Raw genomic sequence first — 12143 nt, 5'->3', positions numbered from 1 at the left:
TTTGGTTGTTGGCTATATGAGACTAGCAGTAAGCTAGATCAACATTAGAATGACATACAGATCATATTCTAACATTTCATCATGTTGAACTAAATAACATTGATTAGTTTTATGTAACGTACATTTGCTCACCTGTCTTCTCTGTCAAGTTGAAGTTAGTCGCGGACGTGGAGCTCTCGGCATCTCGAAAGATTTTGATCTTTGTTTTAGTCCTCTTTTTGTCTCAAAGTCTGCTTCCCATGGTCCATAATGTTTGAACAAAACAACAACAGCGTGAGCCTCCTGCTAGGCATAACCATAAGGCATAACCCAGTTGTCCACGTCTGTCGCCATGGTTACTATGGCGGTACGAGCGGAAACCGAGGGTAACGTGAATATGATGTCATTGACTGGCGACTCCTCACCTCTGCTGACACGTCCCGTTTCCTTGGTTAAAATCGCTATTTTCGTACGATTTACAAATAGTTGGAAACATTTGGGATATTTTAAGAAATCAACTAAACAAAATATATAACATTGGCCTAGTGGTTTTTGGATATTTTACTGCAAAAATCCTACATATTGTACCTTTAAATTGAGATGACTTGGGATGAGAAAATTTCATTTGAGTTAACGATGAGATGACCTCAAATGAGATGAGTTGACTTGAAATAAGTGGACTTTAGTTGAGACGAGTGGACTTGAGTAGATTTGAAAAAATGAGATGAGTTCAGATGAGGTCACTTGAGTTGAGTTCAACTTGAGTTGGCCTGTGGTGAGATTCAATGTTGAGATTAGATGAGATTGGCCTGAGATGAAATTCAATGATGAGATTAGATGAGATTGGCCTGAGATGAAATTCAATGATGAGATTAGTTGATTTGAGTTGGGATGGGATGTGCGGAGTTCAATTGGAGTTTGATTTGAGATGCACTACATTCAATTGAGGTGAGTTGGGAATAGCTAAACTGAAGTCCTCAGAGAGGTGAGGTATTGTGTTGGACTGTGGGAGGTGGGAATTTTTTTAAGGGGCAAGTGCCCAGACGGCAGAAGCTTTGGGGCCTCAAGAAAGGGTACAAAAAGAAAGTTAGCAGATTTGTGGAGTGAGTGAAAACAGAGCGGAATTAATCGAGTGCTTCAGGCATAAAACACGGAAACAAGTTAGCATCTTTGCACTTGGTTGCATTGTCCTGAAGTCATTGGGTTTATTGAATGGTTTTTGGTTAAATGCCTGAAATTAAATCTGTGGTTATTCAATCTCAAAATATGAGCTTGATAACCTTATAATATGACATAAATTGCATCAGTAATACCCCACTCATGTTTTTTAAACCTTTAACGCATCAGTTGCTAACAAGTGGCTAAATGGGACTAGGTAAGGTTGTCAGTGACAGTAAGCATTATCACTTCAAACAAAAAAACTCACCTACTCACTAGTTTGCTTGCGTTTGTTTGCAATCTTGCCTATAGCATTCTAACTCAAACTTTCCAACTTGTAGATTGTAAAAAATCTAAAATGTTGTTCTTTTATTGGCAAACTTGAGCTTAGGCTACAAGTTTTGTTCATTTGTGAAAATTCTTAATAAAACATGTAAGAATCAATGTTGTGCACAGAGCTTATTTTCTGCAATAATCCAAAAGCCAATGGAAAAATCCAATTGGGTTTTTGTTGTGTGAACCAGGATGATACTAACTTCTAGGTTGGCATACAAAATTACATCACTGCAGCATGTTTAAGTGTAACATACTGTATATACACTCACCTAAAGGATTATTAGGAACACCTGTTCAATTTCTCATTAATGCAATTATCTAATCAACCAATCACATGTCAGTTGCTTCAATGCATTTAGGGGTGTGGTCCTGGTCAAGACAATCTCCTGAACTCCAAACTGAATGTCAGAATGGGAAAGAAAGGTGATTTAAGCAATTTTGAGCGTGGCATGGTTGTTGGTGCCAGACGGGCCGGTCTGAGTATTTCACAATCTGCTCAGTTACTGGGATTTTCACGCACAACCATTTCTAGGGTTTACAAAGAATGGTGTGAAAAGGGAAAAACATCCAGTATGCGGCAGTCCTGTGGGCGAAAATGCTTTGTTGATGCTAGAGGTCAGAGGAGAATGGGCCGACTGATTCAAGCTGATAGAAGAGCAACTTTGACTGAAATAACCACTCGTTACAACCGAGGTATGCAGCAAAGCATTTGTGAAGCCACAACACGCACAACCTTGAGGCGGATGGGCTACAACAGCAGAAGACACCACCGGGTACCACTCATCTCCACTACAAATAGGAAAAAGAGGCTACGATATGTAAGAGCTCACCAAAATTGGACAGTTGAAGACTGGAAAAATGTTGCCTGGTCTGATGAGTCTCGATTTCTGTTGAGAAATTCAAATGGTAGAGTCAGAATTTGGCGTTTACAACAGAATGAGAACATGGATCCATCATGCCTTGTTACCACTGTGCAGGCTGGTGGTGGTGGTGTAATGGTGTGGGGGATGTTTTCTTGGCACACTTTAGGCCCCTTAGTGCCAATTGGGCATCGTTTAAATGCCACGGCCTACCTGAGCATTGTTTCTGACCATGTCCATCCCTTTATGGCCACCATGTACCCATCCTCTGATGGCTACTTCCAGCAGGATAATGCACCATGTCACAAAGCTCGAATCATCTCTGGGATGTGGTGGAACGGGAGCTTCGTGTCCTGGATGTGCATCCCACAAATCTCCATCAACTGCAAGATGCTATCCTATCAATATGGACCAAAATTTCTAAAAGAATGGTTTCAGTACCTTGTTGAATCAATGCCACGTAGAATTAAGGCAGTTCTGAAGGTGAAAGGGGGTCAAACACAGTATTAGTATGGTGTTCCTAATAATCCTTTAGGTGAGTGTAGAATAACATTACACAGAGAATCACACAGAGACACTTAATAACCTCTGATAAAGATCCTTTCTGTTTGAGCGTAGCACTCTCTTCTCCTTGAATAAATCTTGTGCACAGTCACAAACATCCCGAAGTGTGTCGGTCTGTGTGCGGGTGGATCGCATATAATTATATAATTAAGTCTTGTCTGATTGTTCTATAAGAGAGGGCAAACTGGCCGTTTGAATGTGTTTCTCAGCGATTAGGGACTTTTCAGAGTGTGTGTAGGAATGTGGTGCGCTTGGCATTTTTGAGGAAAAGGGCAGCTCTCCGCTTGAGAGTGCCAGCGCTGCGGGATGAGATCATGACTGGAGATGCCCACTCGCTGGATACAGCGGCACGACTTTTGCCCCCTCGCTCCCTCTCTCCTAACAGCTGGGGGAATTCCAGACCTGTTAGATTATGGATCGAGGAGATTAAGATGTTTAGGCCTAAATCAGATTGTATGCCTCTGTTGTGCTCTTATAGCTGGAACATTTTAAACTCGTCGAACCGACTCGCTTTCTTCCGTACTCTTGCTTTCTCATTCAGGGCAGGATTTGGCTGTTCGCTGATAAGCTGTGTGTGGCAAGCCGTTTGCTTTGCAGATAGTACGGTAGTGCTATTGTTGCACAGCAGGAGTTGTGCAAGGGATAAGAATAATCTGGAATAACGCAGGCGTAAACAGAGATTACGGCCGATGTGAAAGGCACGGTGGACCTGCGGCCTGCTGCGCTTTTAAAACAAAGATAGAACAAATGCACGCTTGATACAGACTCACAGAGGCATTACATAAGAGCCAGACAGACTTCATGCCCTTTAACCAAACACGGCACTTACCCCATATCTAACACCAGAGCCCTTTGGCTTTGCCTCTGAATTAAATGTCTGTTCAAGTCACTTAAAAGGTCAGAGATGCCATGAATTTCATGGTGGATAAGGATGGCAGTCAGGGACACTGTCTGGTTAGGGGAGAAAAGATGCGTTCACACTAGGCTTTGAGTGTGTGACATTACTGTGCCAAGAATATTTGACAGCAACAATATATGATGTTGCATTTCTTTTTAATAAATAAATCATAGTGGCGGCATTAAACAAAGTCTTGATAGTCCTTTCTTTCCTTGTGATGTATATCTGAGTGAAACGGCTTCTCGAACAAGAAAGAAATGGGTGGGACTTGATTTTGTCTATCCGAAATTGATTGGATGGTTGTGGTTTGCTATTGCTGTGATTGTGAGTGACAGGTTGCCCTGCCCTCGCGCCAGTGAACACATCACCAGACAAGAGAAAAGATGAGCTGCAAGAGGGAGGGGAAGATATTTTGATTCAAGATTACAAGCGCACATGAATTTTAAAAAAACAGTGATGTGAACTGATGAATCTTTTATAATTACTAATGCAATATTATAGTGAAGAGATCAATGTGACGTTTAGACCCATTTTTGGCCAAACATCTTTTCAATATACAAATTGGCAGGTCAAAGTTCACCAAACTTGAATTATTAGTATGCAATAAATAATGCAACTTCTTATGGTCTAGTCATCTCTCATCCTTGTTTTGTTTTTTTTTTCATTGCAAATTTTAATTTATTTTATCTTGAGAAACTTCACAAACTACCAGTGAATGCAAAGTTTGATTTACCCCACATTACTGGTTTTGAATTAAATACCAACTGCATCTTACATTTAAAGCTTTTGCGCGAGTACATCAGTGTTTAGATGAGAGCATTATTCAGTTGACCCTGCGCCAAAAATGCGTCAAAGATGTTCAAAGGAGATTGCTCAGATTTTAGAAAAACACTGAACATGAAAGGATATTGAAATAGAAAAGAGAAAGAAATAACTGATTCCCAGGACTTTTCAACATGCCTTTAAGTTCCCTTCATTTGCCCCCTTGTGTCCCTCTCTCCTTTTTTGTTCTCTGTGTGTTTTCCCCACCCATTGAGAGCAATGTGTATGTGAAAGAATGTCATCATGAGACGAACAGACTGCCCTCTACAGTGTTTCCCATCCGAAAATCATGTACAAATCGGTTGTGTCCAAATTCACATGCTTATTTCATTGGCTTACACATAAGCCAATGAAATAAGCATGTGAATTTGTAAACAACAGATTTAAAACCTAACACTGAGGGGCTGTTTACACCTGGCCACTTCATGCGTTTTCCGTGATCGGATAGCTATCCGATCGTGAAAAGACCAGGTGTAAATGCCCTCTGAAACGCATTCGAGACGGATTTAAATCCGATCACTCAAACCACTTCAGGAGGTGGTCTGGGCCGCATTCCAGATGAAACTGGACAAGTGTAAATGCATCTGGTTGTTGAAACCACATATGCAAATTTCACTCCTCACAAAAATGCTAAAAAATAAACGTGTGAGAGCTTGTTATATAGGCTATATGTCATGTTATAGTCAGATATGACGTCGCTACTGCAACACGCATTACCGCAGATGAGCAGCTGAGCATCTATTCATCAAGCCAACGTGCAAACTATCGCAAATCAAAGTGAAAGTAAGTCGCAGACGCTTAACACACTAATCATCTTCATTAAAAGTAAAGAAACGAAATGATCTTACCAGGGCTGTTGCCGCTCCCTCTTATTGCGGTCTTTGATTTTGAAATTAGCTGATGATCAATAAAATGCAGCTCATATCTGTTGCTTTCGGTGACGTGCACTCCATTAAATCTGCATATAGCGCGGGAATTGAAGATCGGATTTATATCCGTTTTGCAAAAACACATTTATGTGACCAGGTGTAAATGGAATCGTTTTGATAAATCAGATAGCTATCCGATCTGAGAAAACGCATGAAGTGGCCAGGTGTAAACAGCCCCTGAAAGTCACTAAAAGAATGAGTACATTTAACTTATAAAAAAAAAAAGTTAATTTAACTTAAAAAATTTGATAACTCAAAACCTGCAATGCATTAAGCAGAACTTAAACCGAATAAGCTATGAATAACCTTTTTTTATTTTAGCTCTAAACATTTAAGTTGAATTTAATTAATTTAATTAGTTTAGGCTATGTTTATTGTTGAAAATAAAAATAATATTAAAAGTAAATTAGAAACCAGTAGGAGGATTTACAATTTTTTGGGGGCTTTCTAATTTCTTTAAAATTTTATTTTTCAAGAAATTACTTTTGAATAAGGCCTATACTTTTATAGTTTTCATAGCTCCTGAAATAAACACATAAATAAATACATTTAAAGTTTTCAGCTTCATTCGAAGCCTACATTTAGGTCTCTTCACGCCGTATTTACCCCGCATATTTATTTCAATCTGCCCATCCCCCACATGGAGTAACTCGGAACAGGATGGCGGCCATTAAGAGATTTAACAGGTAACCACGGCAAACTGCTTAATCCTCTTTAGAGCACTTTTATACGTTTTAACGTTGTATTGTCGTAACTCTTCATCTTAAGAAGACCGACTAGCTAAAGTAAGTTACTTCTGTAGTAAGTTACGTAATTTGTGTCACGTCATAGAAACGACAAGCCACCGCGACATTGCCATTGCATTTACTCAGAGATTTTTTTTAATCAGCGGCAGTAGTTGTGCTGTGAGTACACGACAGTTTTGTCAGTGGAAAAGTAATTTTTAATATGTGCGTTTTCTCACATTTTGACATAGACAAGCGTGTCCCGCACAATTTTGAATATTTATCAGTGAGGAGACTGACTGACTCCACTAACCGTCATTTACACGGCAAAAACTAAAGAAAGAGGTAATACAAGCTGACATATTCTTTTATGTATTATACTGTGAGTAAACCACAGATTTTTCAGTGGAAAATGAATATTTTTCTGTGTTTTCTCATTTTTGCATCTACAAACGTGTGCCGCACAATTTTGGTTCCCTTTCGAGAACGTCCACTTCGTATTGCGTAGCTTTTCCTCGAATTCTGAAGCTTAAAATGTAAAACTGGCTCACTCATTGGCTGTGCTGCGGCAACTGCACATCCAATGGCGCGGGCGGCTCCAGCGTGTGAGCAAATGAGCTATCATTACGTCAGACACGTCCGAGCCCGCCACAAGGGGCGTGGCCATAGCCTATAAAAGCCCCCGAAATAGCCATTATAGCAGATTTTATCTCCTTCTCCTTCAGAGTCCTCTGAAAAAGCTTCGCCGTCGATTCCAGCTCTACAGTTAGAGTGCGCATCTCTCAGCGGATTTCGCCTTCATTCCAGAAGCCGTCTTCCCCTGTCGCCTCTCTGCTGTCGCTATCTGGCGACCAACGCATATCCTTTGTTTGCTTTTCCTTTCAGGACAGCAAGCTTGGTTACAAATGCCTCCCTCTTCATGCGCCACGTGCGGCTCTCTTCTGCACGAGGCGGACGGGCATGCTAAGTGTGTTGCGTGCCTGGGTTCCGCCCCAAGCTGCACTTTCCGCCGGCGGATGCTCGGTCTGTGAGGGCATGCCTGTCGCGATGCTGCGGTCGCGGCTCGCTCTCTCCCAAGATGGCGATGCCGCTTCCCCTGCTCTTCCTTTCCCCGCCCTTCTGCGGCCCGGGAAAAAGAAGAGCCGCAGCCAGCGTCAACCGGAGGTGATGGAGATTAACGAGCCCACGCCGGCCACTTCCCCACGTGGCTTGTTTTCTCCTACACCGACGCCATCTCCGGTTCTGTTTGAGGGAGACCAGCGCCCCCCGCCACGCGGTGGGCCTGGTTTCTTTCGGCAGATCGGTCGACGACCACGACGACAGCCTTTCTATCGCTGCTTCTGAGGAGGATTGGTCGGGCTCTGTGGACCTCGCCATCTCTTCTCAGTCTGGCGCCAGCGCCGCAGCCACCAGGACTAACTCTGACGCTGTAATGCTTCGGATCCTGACAAAGGCCGTCGTGGACCTCGGGCTCGAGTGGGTCGCACCCGCGGAGCCTTTTCGGAGTCGGCTCGACGGCTGGTTTCTGCCGGGGCGCCAGCAAGCCCCTCGTCACAGACCTGCTCCGTTCTTCCCCGAGGTCCATCAGGAGCTGTCGAAGATGTGGCCATCGGGAGGAGTATGCCGAACATGGTCGTGCTCGAGCGCCAGCTGTGGCTCACGCTCACGGACATCAAGAAGGCAGATAGAACGGTGTTCCTCGACACCCCGGTTTCCAGTTCAGGCCTCTTCGGCCCGGCGGTGAAGGGCTTCTCCGAGAGGTTCACTGAGGCTCAGAAGTCGTCCCAGGCGATGCAACACTTCCTCCCCAAGCGTTCTAGCTCGTCCTCGAGCAGGCCCAAGTCCGCACCTTCCCCGTCTCCTCAGCGAGTGAAGCCCGCCAAGCAGGCCAATCAGCCCCGCCCTGTGGCTGAAGCCCACCGGCTCGCTAAGCAAGCTAAGCACCACCCGTATCCCCGGCGCCAGGGTCCTCGTCCCAGCGGCACGTCGGATCCCAGACCTCCGGCTTACTCGGGGGGAAAAGGGAGGGCTTGTGTCTCGCGCTAGCCGGACCACCCTCCAAGAAGCCAAAAGAAAAACTTCTTGCAGCTCCCTGTTTAGTTGGCGGCTGGGGATTTTACTGCTGTAAACAGGCCCGCTGCAATGCGTGCGCCTTTGTAAACAACTGCCGTTTTCACGGCGACCCAAATAAAGCACAAAAAGAGTATGTTTCAAGCACACAACACATGGGTTCATGGTCCCCCTTTATTAGAGCTTACACATCAACTGCCTGGAAATGAAAGCAGTTTATCTGGCCCTCTAAGCTTTTCTGCCAAACATTGGGGGACACCAGATGTTAGTCCGGACGGACAATACATCTGTGGTGTCTTATATAAACAGCCCTAAATAGCCATTCAATGGGTACCCGGGGACCTTCCTGAGAAGGTCCTGAGCACGATCAATGAAGCCAAGTAGTAGTAGTAAGTAGTAGTAAGTCTTTATTGTCACTAGTCACAAGTACCAGCGAAATTAGCCATCAACCTGTCCATACAGACATACACACAATATGACAAGGGGGTAGACAGGACAGAAAGACAGAACATTGAGGAAGAAAATACAGCATGACATGAGGAGAGGTGAGGAGAAAAAAAGGCAACCCCCGGACTATGCTCCTGTGAGGAGTACAGTTTGGGAACAGTAAAAAACACCTCAGCAACATTAGCACAATCAGTACAGTCTACAACATGAACACACACGACTTGCAACAGGGGAGGGGAGTGGGGGATGGAGGTAACCCAGCACAGACAGGTATCCGTCCGGTCCTGCAGCCATTCTCGGCGCTGGTCACAGACCCGCCTGTCAGACTGGTGGTACGAAGCGTTGAAGGCGGGGGATGGGGGGTGGGGGGGTGATTGCATATCTGTATATATGTCAGAGTTCGTGTATGTGTAGGCCTGGAGAGTCGCTGCGCCTGGCATCATAATCTAGGTGCCTCAAGTCCGCAGGATTTTCATAGCGATACACAGCAAGTTGCCATGGAGACAACTCTGATCAGGTCCCAGACAGAGTCAACAATCAGCAGGTGTCTGTGGGGAGTGGGGGAAGGAACACAAGAGCGTCTCGCTGCAGTGCTCTTCCGGGGGAGTTGTTGTTCCAACAGCGGCCTTGGCCAAGGCCAGTGCTGGATGAGGGGGGCCGAAAGCAGATAAGATTGGGATTGTTTGGTCTTGGGACGAGTAGCCGCATTCCGATTTACACAGCTCCTGGTCCATTTTGGTCTCCGAAACGATCCATTTGTCTTTGCAAAACTGTGAGCTTCTCCATGATGTTATCCATATTGTGGTTCATAGTCACAGTCTGAGTGCTGACAGCTCTGCCCACCGCTTCAATCATGACGGGCAGCCTTGTGGAGCTTTGGACAGCTGTTGCCGACTTCTTAATTCCTCGATAAACCAGGGCAATGCCTGATCCAATCAGCAGAAAACCTGTTATCATGGTTCCGAATAGGTAGATATCTTCAACGTCCTCCACGGAAAGAGCCGCCAGACACACGACCCGCCACCTCTCCCACGCGTCCATCATGTAGCCAGCTGCGAACGTTCCGGCAGGGCAGTCAGGTTCCCCCGAACCCAAGCTTCTCGTCGAGAAGATGGTGTCAATTGCGTTGAGAGACCAGTTGATCAAATCTATAATTTCTTAGTTTAGAGAGCAGTGTGGAGAGAGTCTCTCAAAGTACAAGACAGTGGACTAGACGAGACGAGAGGAGCAAAGCAGGGGAGGTGAGGGAGAGGAGGGGAAGAAAATGCGACCGCCTTCGTTGAGAGCCAGAGTTGAGCATGGCGCCTACTACTCGGCTACTAACGCCTCTACCAGGCGCCTATATGCTTCTAAATGGTCAGTATTTTCCAGCTGGAGTCTGGACAAACGTTCTGAACCTGTGTTATGTGAGGTACCAGTGGTTCTCTCCTTCCTACAAGAGCTATTGGACGCGGGCAGGACCCCGTCCACGCTCAAAGTGTATGTGGCAGCCATCGCAGCTTATCATGCTCTGGTGGCTGGCCGGTCACTGGGAAAAAATGACTTGGTGGTACGGTTTCTGAAAGGAGCCAGAAGGCTTAACCCCTGCAGACCTCCATCTGTTCCGTCTTGGGACCTCTCCACGGTCCTTGGGGCCCTGAAGGGTCCACCGTTCGAACCACTTCAGTCGGTTGATCTCAAAATACTCTCGTTAAAGACTACTCTCCTGCTGGCACTGGCATCTGTCAAGCGAGTTGGAGATTTGGAGGCGCTCTCGGTGAGCCCCTCTTGTTTGGAGTTTGGTGTTGGCGACTCGAAGGTCGTTCTCAAACCCAGACACGGCTATGTGCCTAAAGTGCTTTCTACTCCCTTTAGAGCACAGGTGGTCGCCTGGGGTCGCCCTTCACAAAGCAGAGGTTATCCAGATGGATAGTTGATGCTATTTCTCTGGCATACACCTCAGTGGGTCAGGTTTGCCCTATTGGTACTAGAGCCCATTCGATTAGAGGCATGGCCTCTTCTTGGGCTTGGTCTTCTGGGGTTCCCATTCACGATATCTGTGCGGCATACATTTGTGAAATTCTATAAAATGGAGGTTCCTTCCCTGCAGGCAAGGGTCCTTTCAGTGTGAATTGGTGTCCGGTCTTACCCACATAATATGTCAATGTCATAAGCACACATTGGTTCATTCATTATAAAGCCCGCCTCTGGCCGGTTATCATTCCCTTTATTTTTAAGACCCGTCAGTGTCTGGTCTTATGTTAGGGGATTAAAGAAATGAATGTTTGGACATTACATTATAGAAAGTTATATTATGAGGCCCGACAGTGTCTGGTCTTATTTTTATACACTGGTTTCTGGCTGGCTCTGTAAGCTCAGAGTTCGAGAGCTGCAGTTCAACCAGCTACTCGGTGCGGCGTTTTGCGTGCCGTCCCCACTGCATATAGCTACGCAATACGAAGTGGACATTCTTGAAAGGGAACATACTCGGCTACTAACGTAACCTCGGTTCCCTGAGAGTAAGGGAACGAGTATTGCGTAGCCAGCCGCACTGAGTAGCATGGCAATATGTCGCTTCAGTCGATTTAACCTTATATAATGGCTATTTCAGGGGCTTTTATAGGCTATGGCCAAGCCCCTTGTGGCGGGCTTTGACGTGTCTGACGTAATGATAGCTCATTGGCTCACACGCTGGAGCCGCCCGCGCCATTGGATGTGCATTTGCCGCAGCACAGCCAATGAGTGAGCCAGACACTCACTGTGCTAGCTGTGCAGCTGCAAAATGCGTTTTACATTTTAAGCTTCAGAACTCGAGGAAAAGGAGTTTCCCCACTGCATATAGCTTCGCAATACTCGTTCCCTTACTCTCAGGGAACCAAGGTTACGTTAGTAACCGAGTACGATATATATAAGTGAGGAGACTATCATCTATCGACCGTCACCCGGCAAAAACTAAATAAACTTTTTTATGATCTACAAATAGGGTGACCAGAAGTCCTGAAAAATTCGGGACAGTCCCGAAATCTAAGCTGTTGTCCCGAATCCCGAAACCGGCCTTAATTGTCCCGAAAATTATACTAAAGCAAAATCTTGATATAAAACATTAAAAACTCTCCGTGGAGGTTGAGTCATCCTGCAGCCAGCCCCCTCAAGTTGCAGCAGCCGCAGCCGCGAGGACAGTGAATGTGCAGGCAGCCAGTCGAGTGATTGATTGGTCGCGGCACTGTGTGCAAAAAATACTTCGGCCGGGCCTAATGTCTGATGTCGGGTTACACAAAGCAAATCATCTACACAATTATTTAGTTTTCCTATTTAATGACCGACAATTTAGTTGTAATAATAATTTAAGCATAAGGCTTATTAGCATTAGGCTATA

Source organism: Rhinichthys klamathensis, unplaced genomic scaffold (assembly GCF_029890125.1).
Source record: "Rhinichthys klamathensis goyatoka isolate OS25496 unplaced genomic scaffold, OSU_Roscu_1.1 h1tg000401l_1, whole genome shotgun sequence".
In the NCBI taxonomy this organism is placed as follows: domain Eukaryota; kingdom Metazoa; phylum Chordata; class Actinopteri; order Cypriniformes; family Leuciscidae; genus Rhinichthys; species Rhinichthys klamathensis.
Note: the sequence above shows the minus strand (reverse complement) of the source record.